General features: G+C 46.7%; 1 protein-coding gene and 1 long non-coding RNA gene across 5 annotated transcripts in view; one reads left to right on the top strand and one right to left on the bottom strand.

Annotated features, from left to right (window-relative positions):
• LOC138282563 (uncharacterized) overlaps nucleotides 1-15553 on the bottom strand; it is an 822484-nt gene that overhangs the window by 248192 nt on the left and 558739 nt on the right. The window lies entirely within an intron of this gene.
• MYBL1 (MYB proto-oncogene like 1) overlaps nucleotides 1-15553 on the top strand; it is an 802126-nt gene that overhangs the window by 257634 nt on the left and 528939 nt on the right. The window lies entirely within an intron of this gene.

Here is a 15553-nt window from a genome sequence, read left to right as displayed (position 1 = left end):
TCGTGCCATCCACTGTTGATCCTGTGCTCCACTTGCATATTTAATCAATTTGTTGATGATTTCCAAAACTATTTTATACAATTTCCTATGAAATGTCCTTATCTTCTGTAGGAAAGTACCCTGTTTTTGGCATGGTTACCCCCACTTTTTGCCTGATGTCAGTATGTTTTGACTGTGTTCACTGGGATCCTGTTAACCAGGACCCCAATAACTGTGCTCTCTCCCTCTGAATTTGGTTGCTGGGACTTCACACACCCCACATTTGGCATACTGGTGCCCCCATATAAGTCCCTGGTATATGGTACCTAGGGCATTGGGGCACCAGGGGTTCCCCATGGGCTGCAGCATGTATTATGCCACCAATGGGAGCCCATGTAAAATGTGTCTGCAGGCCTGCCGTTGCAGCTTGCATGAAAAGGTGCATGCACCCTTTCACTGCAGGTCACTGCCCCAGGTCACTGTACGTTACCCCTATGGCAGACCCTCCTAGCTCAGGGTGCAGGTATCTGTGTGTGAGGGCCCCCGCATGAGCAGAGGTGCCCCTAAGAACTCCAGTTCCATTTTCCTGGACTTTGTAAGTGCGGGAAACATTTTATGTGTGTAATAGACACAGGTCACTACCTGTGTCCAGCTACTTAATGGTAACTCGAACCTGGGCATGCTTGATATCAAACACGTCAGAATCATAACCCAATACTGTTGCCAGTATTGGTTGTATGATTCCATGCATGCTGAAGGCTCCTTAGAGGACATTCAACTTTGATCCTACGAGTTTGCACGTTTTTTTCTGGGCAGCCCATGCTAATGCCATCCTACGGACAGGTTTCTGCCCTCCTGCTGCTTGACCAGCTCAAGGCCAGGAAGGCAGAACAAAGTATTTCCTTTGAGAGAGGGAGGCAACACCCTCTCACTGTGGAAATAGGTGTTACATGTCTTGAGAGGGGCAGCCTTCCCAAGCGACTCGTATGCTTTGAAGGGCACATTTGGTACCCTCCTTGCATAAATCGGTCTGCACCATTCCAGGCACCCTGGTCCCTGCTTTGGCCCGAAACTAGACAATGGAAAGGGGAGTAACCACTCCCCTGTCCATCACCACCACAGCAGTGGTGCCCAGAGCTCCTCCAGGTGGCCACTTGAATCTGCCATCTTGAATCCCAAGGTCAGCAGAGGCCTCTGGGAGCATCTGAGTGGCCAGGACAGGCAGGTGACATCACAGCCCCCCTGCTGATAGGTAGTCACCCCGCTGACCAATCCCCCTTCTTGGGATATTTTGGGTCTCCCTCTTGAGTTGGCCCTCAGATTCGACGTGCAAGATTCCAGCAGGATTCCTATGCAACGTTTACTTCACCTTCTGGCCACTGGAACTGGACCCTCCAGGAGCAGACAACCTGCAACTACAGTGAAGACTCTGCTCAGCAACATTGTTTTTCTGGTTCCTTCCAGCAACTGCAACATTTCCCCGGCTGTGCATCCTCTGAGGGCAATGAATCTTCAGCCTGCTAAAGAAGCAAGAAGGAATCTCCCTTGGAGTAGTCACTCCCCTGCATCCGCTGGCTCCAATTGCAACAACCACCGGCTGCGTGGATCTCCTCTACTCCAGAGCTGCGTGGATCCTGCATCATGAGTGGTGGTCTGGGTGGTCTCCTTGGTCCTCTCTCCCTGCTGTCCAACTTGGGAGACATTAAACCCTTGCCTTTCCACGTAGGACAGTTCCATCGTGCACTGCATCTCTTGCAGCTACCAAGGCTTGTTGGCATCTCCTCCAACGGATCTTCATGCTCCCTGTAGCCCCAGCCCCCAGCACACTTCCCTGCGACGCACAGCCCTCTGCGTGCTTCTCCAGTGACGTGGGAATTCTTTGTAGGTGTGCTGCTTGGGCCTCACTGCGACTTCTGTGCTTGCTGCCTGTGGAAGCTGCCTCCTCTTCCTATGACTCTTCTCACTGCTGAGGGTCACCCGGGACTTCTCTCTGTGGATTGAGTACCCCTGGACCTTGCTGGTCCCCGGCAGCTCTGCATTTCTTCTTCAATTACATTTTCCTTTGCCAAGGCTTGTTGGTGGTGTTTCCACTGCAGTCCTTCTTCCAGTGTGGGACGTCGACTGCATCCCTCCAGGAACCCTTCAGCTGCTCCAGTGCTGCACTGCTGACTGTCTTTGTCCACCATCTAGCAGGTCCTTCACCCTTAGACCTGCCTGCCACCACTGGACACTCCAATGAGAGCTGGACTTGGTTCACTTCCTTTCCAGGTCTTCCTCTTCCAGGATCCACCTTTATTTTCTTGCAGTCTTGTCTGGGTCTTGCATTATCCATTTGTGAAGTCCTTTTGGTGGGCTTGGGTAGAACCATGTTCTTACTTCTCTTTTCCTGGTCTCTAGGGCGGGCCCTCTGGTTTTGGGGTTCCTAGTTTCTCCAGCTGCCCTCTACCGATTCTACTTCCTTGGATGGGGGCCCGACCTTCACTTTCCACTTTCTCAGCATATGATTTGGTCCCCCACCCTTCAGCATTGTCTATTGTTTTCACTGTTTTCTATTGCATTCTTTGCTAATTCCTGACATCTAATGTACATATAATAGTGTGTTTACTTACCTCCAGTTGGAGTATTGCCTATCTAGTATTTTGGTATCCGTGTTACCATAATAAAGTACCTTTATTTTTGTAACACTGTGTGGTTCTTTTCATGTGTGTAAGTGCTGTGTGACTGCAGTTGTATTGCATAAGCTTTGCATGTCTGCTAGAAAAGTCTTGGCTGCTCATCCACAGCTATCTCTAGGGAGCCTGGCTTCCTAAACACTGACTACACCTCACTAAAAGGGGATACCTGGACCTGGTATAAGGTAGTAACACAATAGGTGCTCCCCACACACCAGGTCAGCTTCCTACTCCTTCAAAAACTACAGGCTTCAAACTGTGCTGTTATTGCAGAACGCAGATATTGGTTACATTCCCTGTATGGTGTGTTTGGTGCCTAGGATCAGGTCACAACCCCTACGTTGTGCATCATCTGTGCCCTCATGCACCTGAAAGTGATCCAAGACCTGAAGGCAAAGCTCTGCATCACTGAATCTAAGAAGAGGTTGCAGTTGAAGCACAGGTTTTGCTGTCACTCCTGTTCCAAGTAGCAGGCCAAGTTTTTCTGTCTTAGTCACCAGGCTGTCTCATTAAACAAATCTCCTCTTCCCGCTTGAAGTCTGGGTGTAAGTCGATTTTATGTGAAAATGCAAAAAAGACAAAGTGGAACTCCACCACTTTCCGCCATTGTAATTCGAAATATAAGTTTCAAGGGCTTCAAGATGAATATAGCACTCCTTATAAGCCTCCGGTTTCAGAACTGATTCCTCTTTTTGTCCTGGTCCCAAGGAGCTCCCAACGGCCTTCAGTAGGATTACCACTGGTGGGTCCTTCTCCAATGCAGCCTGTCTCCTTGGGACCCATTCCTGGGCCCCTGCAGACTCTGGAACAGACTAGGATGCCAGTTCACACTGCAGCAGTGCAGATATCACCCTCTACCAGGGCCTACAGAGGACCCAGTGCCAATGCTTATGTAGGAGCCTAAATCGATGTCAGAGGAAAGAACCTTCCAGTGACGTGGACGACATCAGAGGTGATAGATCTGCAGCTGCTCAAAAGAAAAAACGAATTTTCTAACAGATTTTCCAACCAGAGCCAACTTCATCAGAGTGCTTGCCTCAGTTTAATGGTGCTCTCTCTGAGTTTTTTTATGGTAATTTCTCTCGTAAGGGATTTCCATGTATAGTCATAAACTTAGAATAATTCCCCGCCCGCCTGCGGGGACCCCGGAGCACTTTTTCCAATATCACTTCTTAAGTGTCCCTGTTCGCCTTACTTCAGGAAGGCTTGTCAAGGCACTTAAGAATGTTCCCAAGCAGCCTATAGGAAGGGCTACAGTGTCCAAGCTTCTTCATTCAGAATGTCTTTGAAATAAAAACATTAAATGCTTGACAAATAAAGCCATTTTCCAGACCAACTACTTCCAAAAACCTTATTTTATTTCACAAAACCCCTAAGAAGGAGTGCAGAACAGTGTAGTCCATAGGCTGCCATTAGTAATGAAGAAAAAGGATACTGTGCCTTTAAGAGCAGCCAGTCCTCCAGTATCCCATCATGCCTAGAGAACCTACAACACTACCCCTAGCAACCCCACCATATACATTTAATAGTTCACCTATAGACCATGCTGCATTTAAACACCCTCCCTGGTACTTGTTTCCACACTTAAACCCCAGCACTTGTTCAATCTGGTTATTAAAAACTTTCAAAAATTGCACTACCCGAACATTCAACATCGAATTATTTTTGGATTTAGGACTTCTATCACAGCAGATATACATGTTCTAATACCCAATGCTAAAAATGATTTACGTAACAGGGCCCTGTGGGCAGCAAGTTATTTTGGTCATAAACATAATGTGCACAAATGTTTAGTTTGCCTGCTGACACAAGCGACACACAGACTGTTCCGATAGACCCTTATTCTGTCATCTGAGGACAGTCTAATGTTGGTAGCACCTCAAATCGCATTTTCATGAGCTCCTTTTTTATGGTCACTGATAACACTGATTCAAAATAATACTGTACCTTGTGAGATTCATATGATTTTATCACCAGCCAGCTATGTGATTGCTCTAACAATCTTTTGTCCTCCACATGCCTTTTTAGCTGCAAATATTTATTTAACGATTTCTTGAAGACTGCATCACTGACGTTCAATTGCCATAGCTCGGAGAGGCCCAAGTTCTCTATACTTGTCTTCAGATATATGGCCAAATGTTTTTTTTCCCTTGGTCAAGCTTGATTTCCTCCAAGACAAGGTGGCTAATGAGCCTTCAACGGCGTTTCTCAGGCGATGACAACACCTTACAAATGCCCCTTGTCTGGCCAAAGTTTGATTTACCTGAGAAAACTCCAGTCTTATTTGAGCTGGTGAGGCCGATCTCAGTAGCTGAAATACTCGTGTATACGTCCGCAGCACTAGTTTCTCCAATATTGCATCATCCTTTCCCAGCATTATTTCTCCCCCATATGGTGAGGTTGGAATAAAGTTTGCTTTTATAACCCTTGTTAACGCATTTAGGTTATAGCCCCATAGATGCTTCCGCAGGTTGTTAAACCCGAAATTCAGTGCTTCAGCCTTGGCACGGATGGTCTTCTTCTGGACTTAGAAAGACCTTTGAGAATCAAGGTTGCAGCCCAAGTAGATATATATTGGTGATTCTTTTACTTTTACCCATTGAGGAACCACCACCCCTGTTTTGAGATGCGCTGATTGCCCAAGACTACCTTGGCCTCTCCCAAGTTTATTTCCAGCTGATTCTCGTCTGAGTATTCAGCTTGTCTGTTAATTAGTCTTTGTAGCACAACAGGGATATTGTGTAATAAAAGCAGATCATCAGCATATAGGATGTTCGCCAATTCCTGTCCCCCAAGGTGTTGTGCATGTGACCCTACTTCGTCAAGGGATAAATTCGAAATGAACAAGTTAAACACCAGGGGTGCTAAAAGACACACTGGCCGTAGACCTTGAGTTGGTTTAACTTCCCTGGAAATGTTCCAGCCATCACCAATCTTGATTTTCACCCGAGTTCTTGAGTACAACATCTCGATTGCTCTTAGGAGGTTTGCTGGGATACCCCACCGCTGTACCTTCTCCCGCAACAGCCCCCGGGGTCAATAATCGCAGGACGCCTTAAAATCCACGAAGAATAGAAACAATGTTATCCAGTATTGGATTTTTCATAAATTCACATGCTTGAATCATCCCCGTCGTCGAAGTGGGAGTCCCACGGTACATGAAAAAAGCAGTGAATAAAAAATTTCCATAGGCTAAAATGCTAGCAAAATCACACATATAGCCTATCCATGTCCTTTTGTAAAAAAAGAACCAATCTTGACCTAATACCAATCAGGCTCCAGCACCCTCTAGAATATTCCCCAGAGAGGCTCATTCCCTCAGATTTTCTACCGTACGTCGTGTGAGTCTCCCTGCGCTCTGCTCAGTTTTTTTCCTCTCAGGACTACATTTTCTTCAGAAAATGTCAGATTCTTCCAGAAAAGGCATTTTCTGCCCTTGTAAGACCTGTGGCAAGAAGAGGCTGTATGTGGATGCTCCACATAAGGACTGTTTATATTGCTTACATCCTATGCATCAGGTAAAGGATTGTAAGATATGCCGCACTTTTTCTGCCAGGACTCTTAGAGACAGAGAAGGAAGACCGTTGACCTGGTTACAGGCTAAATCCTGTACTTCTGGTGAGGAGAGTGATTCAGAAAGACCTCATAAAAGGTCCAGATCTGTGGACCTGGGGCTGTCAACGAAATCCAGAAAACACCACAAAACGCACCATAAGGAGGGTGCCAAGAACATACAAAGCTCAATTTCATCTGAGCCATCCTCTCCTTGTCGCAAAAAGGAGTCCCGTCACCATTCTCCTTCATCAGAGCCTTCCACTTCTAGAAAGGTTTCTCTTAAATTCAGGTCAACGACGACTCAACCGTCGATGATGATGACCACGGTTTCCACAGCTACCGTCGCCACCGTCTCGTTGACGAGACCATCGTCGACTGCGTCAATGTCTGTTATAAAGGCTCGATCACAGCCCATCACAGTTGCTTGTCAAGTATCAGGAGGAGGAAGATGAGGATGAGTACGAGCTACAATATCAATCGTATTAAACTCATCAAAGACTCTATTATGAGCCTTCACATCAACCAAGAGACACTGTGCAAATGCGTACCTCTCTGGTTCAAGATTTGCAGTCTGTGTTGCACGATTATAAGAGGAGGTTCCCAACCGCTGCTGAGACGCAGTCGCCTCTTCCTTCCGCTCCTACTACACCAAGGAGTATACCTCCACCTCCAGCAACTCCCAGGCTTACACTGTAGTCTAAAATAGCTGCCCCTCCCAGAGATGACATCTCCTCTTCAGAAGATGATAGAGAAGAAGGAGAGATTTCAACACCCCAACACCTTAACAATAAATGGGATGATTATTTAGCTCCTACTCCATCACCACCACCTCCTTGCCCATCAGATTCTCCACCGGGGGATATAGGAGGTTTCCATAACTTAATGGATAGAGCGACCACACGGTTTCACTTACCAAACTCTGTCTCACAGTCGAATGCTTCCTCCATGACTTTAAAGAACAGGCAAGAAAGTCGGTGAGGGCAATTCCAATCATAGACTTTATTTGGAGTGAAGGCATTAAAATTATGGAGAATCCATCTACTGTTCCACCGGTTCCACAAAAGCTGGATAAAAAGTACAAGGCTACGCAAGACTCTCCTGCTTGTTTAACAGGGCATCCAAAGCCAGATTCGGTCATTTCCCAAGCCACCCAACGGCGTTCTAAGAATCTGGCGATGCCTATATCTACTCCTCCAGATAAGGAAGGCATGCACCTGGACAATGTGGGCAAGAGATTCTCGGCCATGTAGGCTATAACTGTCCGTGCAGCCAACTCTCTTGCGATTTTGGGTTGCTATGATCGCCAGATGTGGTCTGACTTGAACGCCTTCTTAGAGCTCATTCCTGAAAACAAGCAAAATGAGGCACATAAAATTCCTCAGGAAGGAGAACGTACATCAGAGGAGATCATTGACTGCGCTCTAGATATAGCCTCCACAGGCTTTTGTCAGCTGGCAGGAGCAGCGGTACTGCATCAGCAGGGATGGTTGAAAGCAACATCTTTCAGGCCAGAGGTCCAGTCCAAGATATTAGATATGCCCTAGGCCGAAGAATCTCTCTTCGGCAAGCATATAGATGATGCCCTACAGGCCATCAAAACTGACACGGACACTGCTCGTTCTCTGGGTACCTTGCAGTGCAGGAAACAGCCCTTTCGGGGAACAAGAGGTAGGGGTTTCTCTGTTTCGTGGCTCCTACCATAGGCAGTACAAACAGCCTCAATATCGACTGTCCTATCAGCAAGCTTAAAGGCAACCATCCACGGCCTCCCACATCAGACAAGGTGGGAGAAGGAAACAGAGCTCCCAAACCTGGGATCAACCTCACAAGCAATGATGCTTGTCTGGCACCGGCTACTCTTCCACTTTTTCCACAATTCCATCAAGTGGGATCAAACATCTCAAACTACCTTCAGAGTTGGAAAAAACATAACATCGGACAAATGGGTGCTGGATATAGTGGCTCAAGGTCATACACTCGAATTTATACAAAAACCACCACACCATCCACCAGGAAAATCACATACACTTCCTCTTCATTTGCTTCAGCAAGAGGTTTTCCTAATGCTCTCCAAAGGGGCGATAGAAGAGGTCCTTGTGCAACACAGGGGACTCTGATTCTATTCCTGGTTCGTTCTAATATGGAAAAGGTCGGGGGAATGGAGACCAATCCTAGACCTCAGGAACTTGAACAAGTTTCTAAAGAAACAATCCTTTTGTATGATTACACTGTTGGATACCCGACACCTTCTCAACACTGGAGATTACATGACATCTCTGGATCTCCAGGATGCCTATTTCCACATACTGATACATGTAAAACATCGCAAATATCTCTGCTTCACTGTGACCGGTGCACATTATCAATTCAAAGTCCTCCCGGGCGGTTTAAAGTCAGTGCCAAGAATCTTCACAAAAATGTCCGCTCCGATAGCAGCTTTCCTCGGCAAAGGTTTTCAAGTCTTCCCATATCTGGACGACTGGCTGATAAAAGCTCCCACATCACAGCTGGCGAACAAGGCTACCAACGCCTGCCTAGGACTATTTCATAATCTAGGTTTAACAGTAAACTTCCAAAAATCGTTCACTCTTCCGACATGCAAGATAGTCTTTTTAGGTGCGGAACTTGACACCATCAAGAGCAAAGCTTATCTCAAAGGCAAGGCAACAGAAACTGACCAACATGGCTATCAAGGTCTCAAAAAGAAGGTCTGTTTCAGTACGAACGTTCAAGTCACTCCTAGGCATGACTTCCTCATCAATCACCTTAGTCCCCCTAGCTAGGTAAAAAATAAGCCCATTACAGGAGGAATTCGACCTTCAATGGACCCAATCTCAAGGATCCTTTGAGGATTCAATCAATATTACTCCAAGGATGGTGGAGACTGCGGTGGTGGTCCCAGACTGACCATCTCTCTCAGGGATTGACCTTTCTAACTCCAATGACAGATTTCATTATCACAACAGACGCTTCATTGGAGGGCTGGGGAGGTCATCTGCAGGACATGTGCATTCAAGGGAAATGGTAGACTGCGCAGAGGAAACTGCACATAAATCTGCTGGAATTAAAAGCAATATTTCTTACACTCAAAGCGCTCCTTCCGCGGATTGCAGAATCCTCTGTGTTGGTACGCACAGACAACACAACAAGCATGTTCTACGTCAACAAACAGGGAGGAACAAGAGCTCATCTCTCTCAAGAGAAGCCCAATCTCTGTGGGAATGGCTCACACTTCACAAGATTTGTCTGAGAGTGGAAAACCTTCCAGGTGTCAACAATGCTCTAACGGACTCACTCAGCAGGACGGACAACAACTGTCCCTAATGGGAACTCGATCAGAGGGAACTAGACAACATCTTTCTATGCTGGGGACGACCAACCCTGCATCTACTCCCTACCAATCTGAACACCAAATGCCAATTTTATGCCAGTCATTACCCGCTCCCAGGGTTGTGGGAGAATGCTCTTTCGATGCAATGGTCCGGGATCTTTGCATACGCTTTTCCCCCATTCCCATTGATTCCCAGGATTCTGAAGAAGATAAAGCCAGAGGGTTGCAAGCTCATACTCATAGCACCCAAGTGGCAAAGACAGTATTGGTACACGAAACTCCGTCTCCTGTCAGTGGCCAATCCATTACGTCTTCCCAGCAAACACAACCTTATAACGAAGAGTCAAGGTCAGATATTCCATCCAGATTCAGCATCTCTCCAATTGCACGCATGTCTCCTGAATTCCATGAATTTCAGGGCATGAGCATTGATTAGGAATGCAAAGTAATTTTGTCTAGGGCACAGGCTGACAGTACAAACAGAACTTACAGGCTCAAATGGAAAAGGTTTTGTATCTGGTGTCATCAGAACAATTTGCATCCGTTAAAAGTCTTGCCAGAGCAAATTATACCATACCTTCTTACTCTGTCAAAATCTGGCCTTGGTCATGCATCGATTAAGGTCCATTTGGCTGCTATATCATCTTATAGACGCTCTGCGGATAAGCCCTCCCTTAGCTCATCCAGACTAATCAAACATTTTATGAAGGGTTGTTTCGCACTTTCCTTCCGGTGCGTCCACCCCCGCCCCAGTGGCATTTAAACTTAGCTTTCACAATTAATGAAAGCCCTGTTCGAACCTATACACAAAGCAGAACTGAAATATATTTAATGGAAGCATCTTAACTTTCTCTTACGTCCACGAGAAGAGTCAGTGATATACAGGCCTTTACCAATAAGGTACCCTATCTTATGTTTTCAGATGACTTTGTTCTTCTTAGAACAAACCCGAGATACATCACTAAGGTGCCTTCATCTTTTCATTTGAACGAACCAGTGATATTAAGAACCTTCTTTCTAAATCCATCTACGGTGGCGGAAAGAACTCTCCACACACTGGATATCAAAAGATGCTTGAAGTTCTACCTTCAGTGTACTAAACAGCTCCGGAAGACAGACCAGCTATTAGTCTCATATGCCCAAGGCCGTCAGGGTACAGGAGTCACTAAGGCTACGATAGCTTGTTGGATTGCATCCACCATCCAGTTTTGGCATTCAAAGGCGGGAAAACCATTAACACTCTACAAGAGCAATTTCCACACCGGCTGCTCTATTTCAAGGGATCGCCTTGGACAAGATATATCAGGCTGCAACGTGGAAGACTACGCATTCTTTCGCACAGCATTACTATTTGGAATCAACACAACGAGCTGATTCTCTTGTTGGAGAGGCAGTCCTACTTCCTCTTTTTCACTGAGGTGAGATTTTTCCTTGAATGTGTATACCTAATTCTATATTCAATGGTTTATAATTTCTATGCAATTATTGTTTAAAGTGTTTTACTTTATATGTGGGGAGGAATATATATATCCACCATCCACAGCGGGCATAACAGTTATTAGGAGTACTGCTGGCTATTTAGATTCACGCATGTGAATTTATGAAAGATCCAATACTGGATAAGAAAACAAGTTACTTACCTGTAACTACAGGTTCGATGGCATCTGTCGCTGTAGATACGCATGTTCTGCAATAGCTCGCCATCTGGTGTTGGGCCGGAGTGTTACAAGTTGTTTTTCTTCGAAGAAGTCTTTCGAGTCACGGGACCGAGTGACTCCTCCTTTTGTCTCCATTGCGCATGGGCGTCGACTCCATCTTCGATTGTTTTTTTTCCGCCATCGGGTTCGGACGTGTTCCTGTCGCTCCGAGTTTCGGAACGGAAAATTAGATAATTTCGGAAGATTTTCGTCGGTATTGTTGCGTTCGGGATCGGCGTACTTAGATTCCACACCGCATCGAAGATCGAAGAGCTCCGGTGCCCTTCGGGGTAGTTTTTCGATCCTCCGTCGGGGCCTGGTCGGCCCGACCGCGTGCTGAAGAACGCCGATGGAACGGACCCCGTTTCGTTTCTGCCCCAAATGCCACAATAAATACCCCTACACAGACCAACACTTGGTCTGCAACCTGTGCCTGTCACCTGAGCACAGCGAAGACACCTGCGAGGCCTGTCGTGCGTTCCGGTCCCGAAAAACACTCCGAGACCGTCGAGCCAGAAGACTTCAAATGGCGTCCGCACCGACAGCCCAACGGGAGTTCGAGGAACAGGAAGAAGAAGGTACCTTCTCGATCCAAAACTCAGACTCCGAAGGATTCGACGATACACAAACCGTGAGTAAGACGTCGAAAAACACACAGAGAAACATTTACAAGGCCCAGGGGACGCCACTGCCACCAGGCCATGGCTCGACCCATAAATTCGGTGACCGACCGTCGGCACCGAAAAAGGCCAAAACAGTGCCGAGATCGTCCGACTCCGGTCGAGACACCGGCACGCAGCCTTCTCGGGACCGAGAAAGTGCTGGAGACAAGCCTCGACACCGAGATACCGGTGTGGACACGGCTCGACGCCGAGACAGCGGCACCGAAACAGATCGACGCCGAGAGGTTTCGGCCCCGAAAAGGAAAAAAGTCACCTCGGAGCCGAAAAAACACGCAGACAAAGTTTCAACGCCGAAACAAACTGCAAGCGACCCAGCTTCAGGCTCTTATACAGAAGAGCACTCGCTAACCTCCCAAATGCAAAAGCATAGGTTTGAGGAAGAGCTACAAGCAACTGATGTGGACCATACGCAAAAGCGTATCTTCATTCAGCAGGGGACAGGAAAAATAAGCACCCTTCCCCCCATTAGGAGAAAGAGAAGGTTGGAGTTCCAGACGGAACAAGCACCACAACCAAAAGTGGTTAAAAGAATTACACCACCACCCTCTCCTCCGCCCGTGATTAACGTTTCACCAGCACAAACTCCATCTCACTCCCCAGCTCACACCACCATGAGCCAGGGTGACCAAGATCAGGACGCATGGGACCTATACGACGCCCCAGTGTCAGATAACAGCCCGGAGGCCTACCCTACAAAGCCATCTCCACCAGAAGACAGCACCGCGTACTCTCAGGTGGTGGCTAGAGCAGCACAATTTCATAACGTAAGCCTCCACTCAGAACAGGTCGAGGATGATTTCTTGTTCAACACACTCTCCTCCACCCACAGCTCCTACCAAAGCCTGCCTATGCTCCCTGGTATGCTCCGGCACGCAAAAGACATATTTAAGGAGCCGGTCAAAAGTAGGGCAATCACACCACGGGTGGAAAAGAAGTATAAGCCGCCTCCTACGGACCCGGTTTTCATCACTACACAGCTGCCACCAGACTCTGTTGTTGTAGGAGCAGCTAGGAAAAGGGCCAACTCTCACACATCTGGAGATGCACCACCCCCAGATAAAGAAAGCCGCAAGTTCGATGCAGCTGGTAAAAGAGTCGCAGCACAAGCTGCAAACCAGTGGCGCATCGCGAACTCCCAGGCACTACTTGCGCGCTATGACAGAGCCCACTGGGACGAGATGCAACATCTCATTGAACATCTGCCCAAGGACTTCCAAAATAGGGCGAAGCAAGTGGTTGAGGAGGGACAGACCATCTCCAACAACCAGATACGTTCCTCCATGGACGCTGCAGATACAGCTGCACGGACAATTAATACATCTGTAACTATCAGACGGCATGCATGGCTCCGAACGTCTGGATTTAAACCAGAGATTCAACAAGCAGTTCTCAATATGCCTTTTAATGAAAAAGAACTGTTCGGTCCAGAAGTGGACACAGCGATTGAGAAACTCAAAAAAGATACGGACACTGCCAAAGCCATGGGCGCACTCTACTCCCCGCAGAGCAGAGGGAATTACAGCACATTCCGTAAAACGCCCTTTCGAGGGGGGTTTCGGGGTCAAAGCACACAAGCCAGCACCTCACAAGCAACACCGTCCACTTACCAGGGACAGTATAGAGGAGGTTTTCGGGGACAATATAGAGGAGGGCAATTCCCTAGAAATAGAGGGAGATTTCAAAGCCCCAAAACCCCTACTACTAAACAATGACTCACATGTCACTCACCCCCTCCACACAACACCAGTGGGGGGAAGAATAGGTCATTATTACAAAGCATGGGAGGAAATCACTACAGACACTTGGGTTCTAGCAATTATCCAACATGGTTATTGCATAGAATTTCTACAATTCCCTCCAAACATACCACCAAAAGCACAAAATTTAACAACACACCATTCCAATCTCCTGGAGATAGAAGTGCAGGCACTATTGCAAAAGAATGCAATCGAATTAGTGCCAAACACACAAATAAACACAGGAGTTTACTCACTGTACTTTCTGATACCAAAGAAGGACAAAACGCTGAGACCAATCCTAGACCTCAGAGTAGTGAACACTTTCATCAAATCAGACCACTTCCACATGGTCACACTACAAGAAGTATTGCCATTGCTAAAACTACACGACTACATGGCAACTTTAGACCTCAAGGATGCTTATTTCCATATACCAATACACCCATCTCACAGGAAATACCTAAGGTTCGTATTCAAAGGAATACATTACCAATTCAAGGTACTTCCTTTCGGATTAACAACCGCACCAAGAGTCTTCACCAAATGTCTAGCGGTAGTCGCTGCACACATAAGAAGGCAGCAAATACATGTGTTCCCATATTTGGACGACTGGCTAATCAAGGCCCATTCGTTCATACAGTGCTCAAATCACACAAATCAGATCATACAAACCCTCTTCAAACTCGGGTTCACCGTCAATTTCACAAAATCCAAAATTCTGCCACGCAAGGTACAACAATACCTGGGAGCCATAATAGACACATCAAAGGGAGTAGCCACTCCAAGTCCACAAAGAATTCAAAATTTCAACACCATCATACAACGCATGTATCCAACACAAAAGATACAGGCAAAGATGGTATTACAACTCCTAGGCATGATGTCATCATGCATAGCCATTGTCCCAAACGCAAGACTGCACATGAGGCCCTTACAACAATGCCTAGCATCACAGTGGTCTCAAGCACAGGGTCACCTTCTAGATCTGGTGTTAATAGACCGCCAAACTTACCTCTCGCTTCTGTGGTGGAACAACATAAATTTAAACAAGGGGCGGCCTTTCCAAGACCCAGTGCCACAATACGTAATAACAACAGATGCTTCCATGACAGGGTGGGGAGCACACCTCAATCAACACAGCATACAAGGACAATGGAACGTACATCAAACAAAACTGCATATCAATCACCTAGAACTGCTAGCAGTTTTTCAAGCACTAAAAGCTTTCCAACCAATAATAGTTCACAAATACATTCTCGTCAAAACAGACAACATGACAACAATGTATTATCTAAACAAGCAGGGAGGGACGCACTCCACGCAGTTAAGCCTGCTAGCACAAAAAATTTGGCATTGGGCAATTCACAACCAAATTCGCCTAATTGCACAGTTTATACCAGGGATACAAAATCAACTCGCAGACAATCTCTCTCGAGATCACCAACAGGTCCACGAATGGGAAATTCACCCCCAAATTCTGAACACTTATTTCAAACTCTGGGGAACACCTCAGATAGACTTGTTTGCGACAAGGGAGAACGCAAAATGCCAAAACTTCGCATCCAGGTACCCACACAAACAATCCCAAGGCAATGCCCTATGGATGAACTGGTCAGGGATATTTGCTTACGCTTTTCCTCCTCTCCCTCTCCTTCCTTACCTGGTACACAAACTCAGTCAAAGCAAACTCAAACTCATATTGATAGCACCAACTTGGGCAAGGCAACCCTGGTACACAACGCTGCTAGACCTATCAGTGGTACCCTGCATCAAATTGCCCAACAGGCCAGATCTGTTGACACAGCACAACCAAAAGATCAGACACCCAGATCCAGCATCGCTGAATCTAGCAATCTGGCTCCTGAAATCCTAGAATTCGGGCACTTACAACTTACCC

Source organism: Pleurodeles waltl, chromosome 2_2, assembly GCF_031143425.1.
Source record: "Pleurodeles waltl isolate 20211129_DDA chromosome 2_2, aPleWal1.hap1.20221129, whole genome shotgun sequence".
NCBI classification, from domain to species: domain Eukaryota; kingdom Metazoa; phylum Chordata; class Amphibia; order Caudata; family Salamandridae; genus Pleurodeles; species Pleurodeles waltl.
Note: the sequence above shows the minus strand (reverse complement) of the source record. Positions and strands in the feature narration are given on the sequence as shown.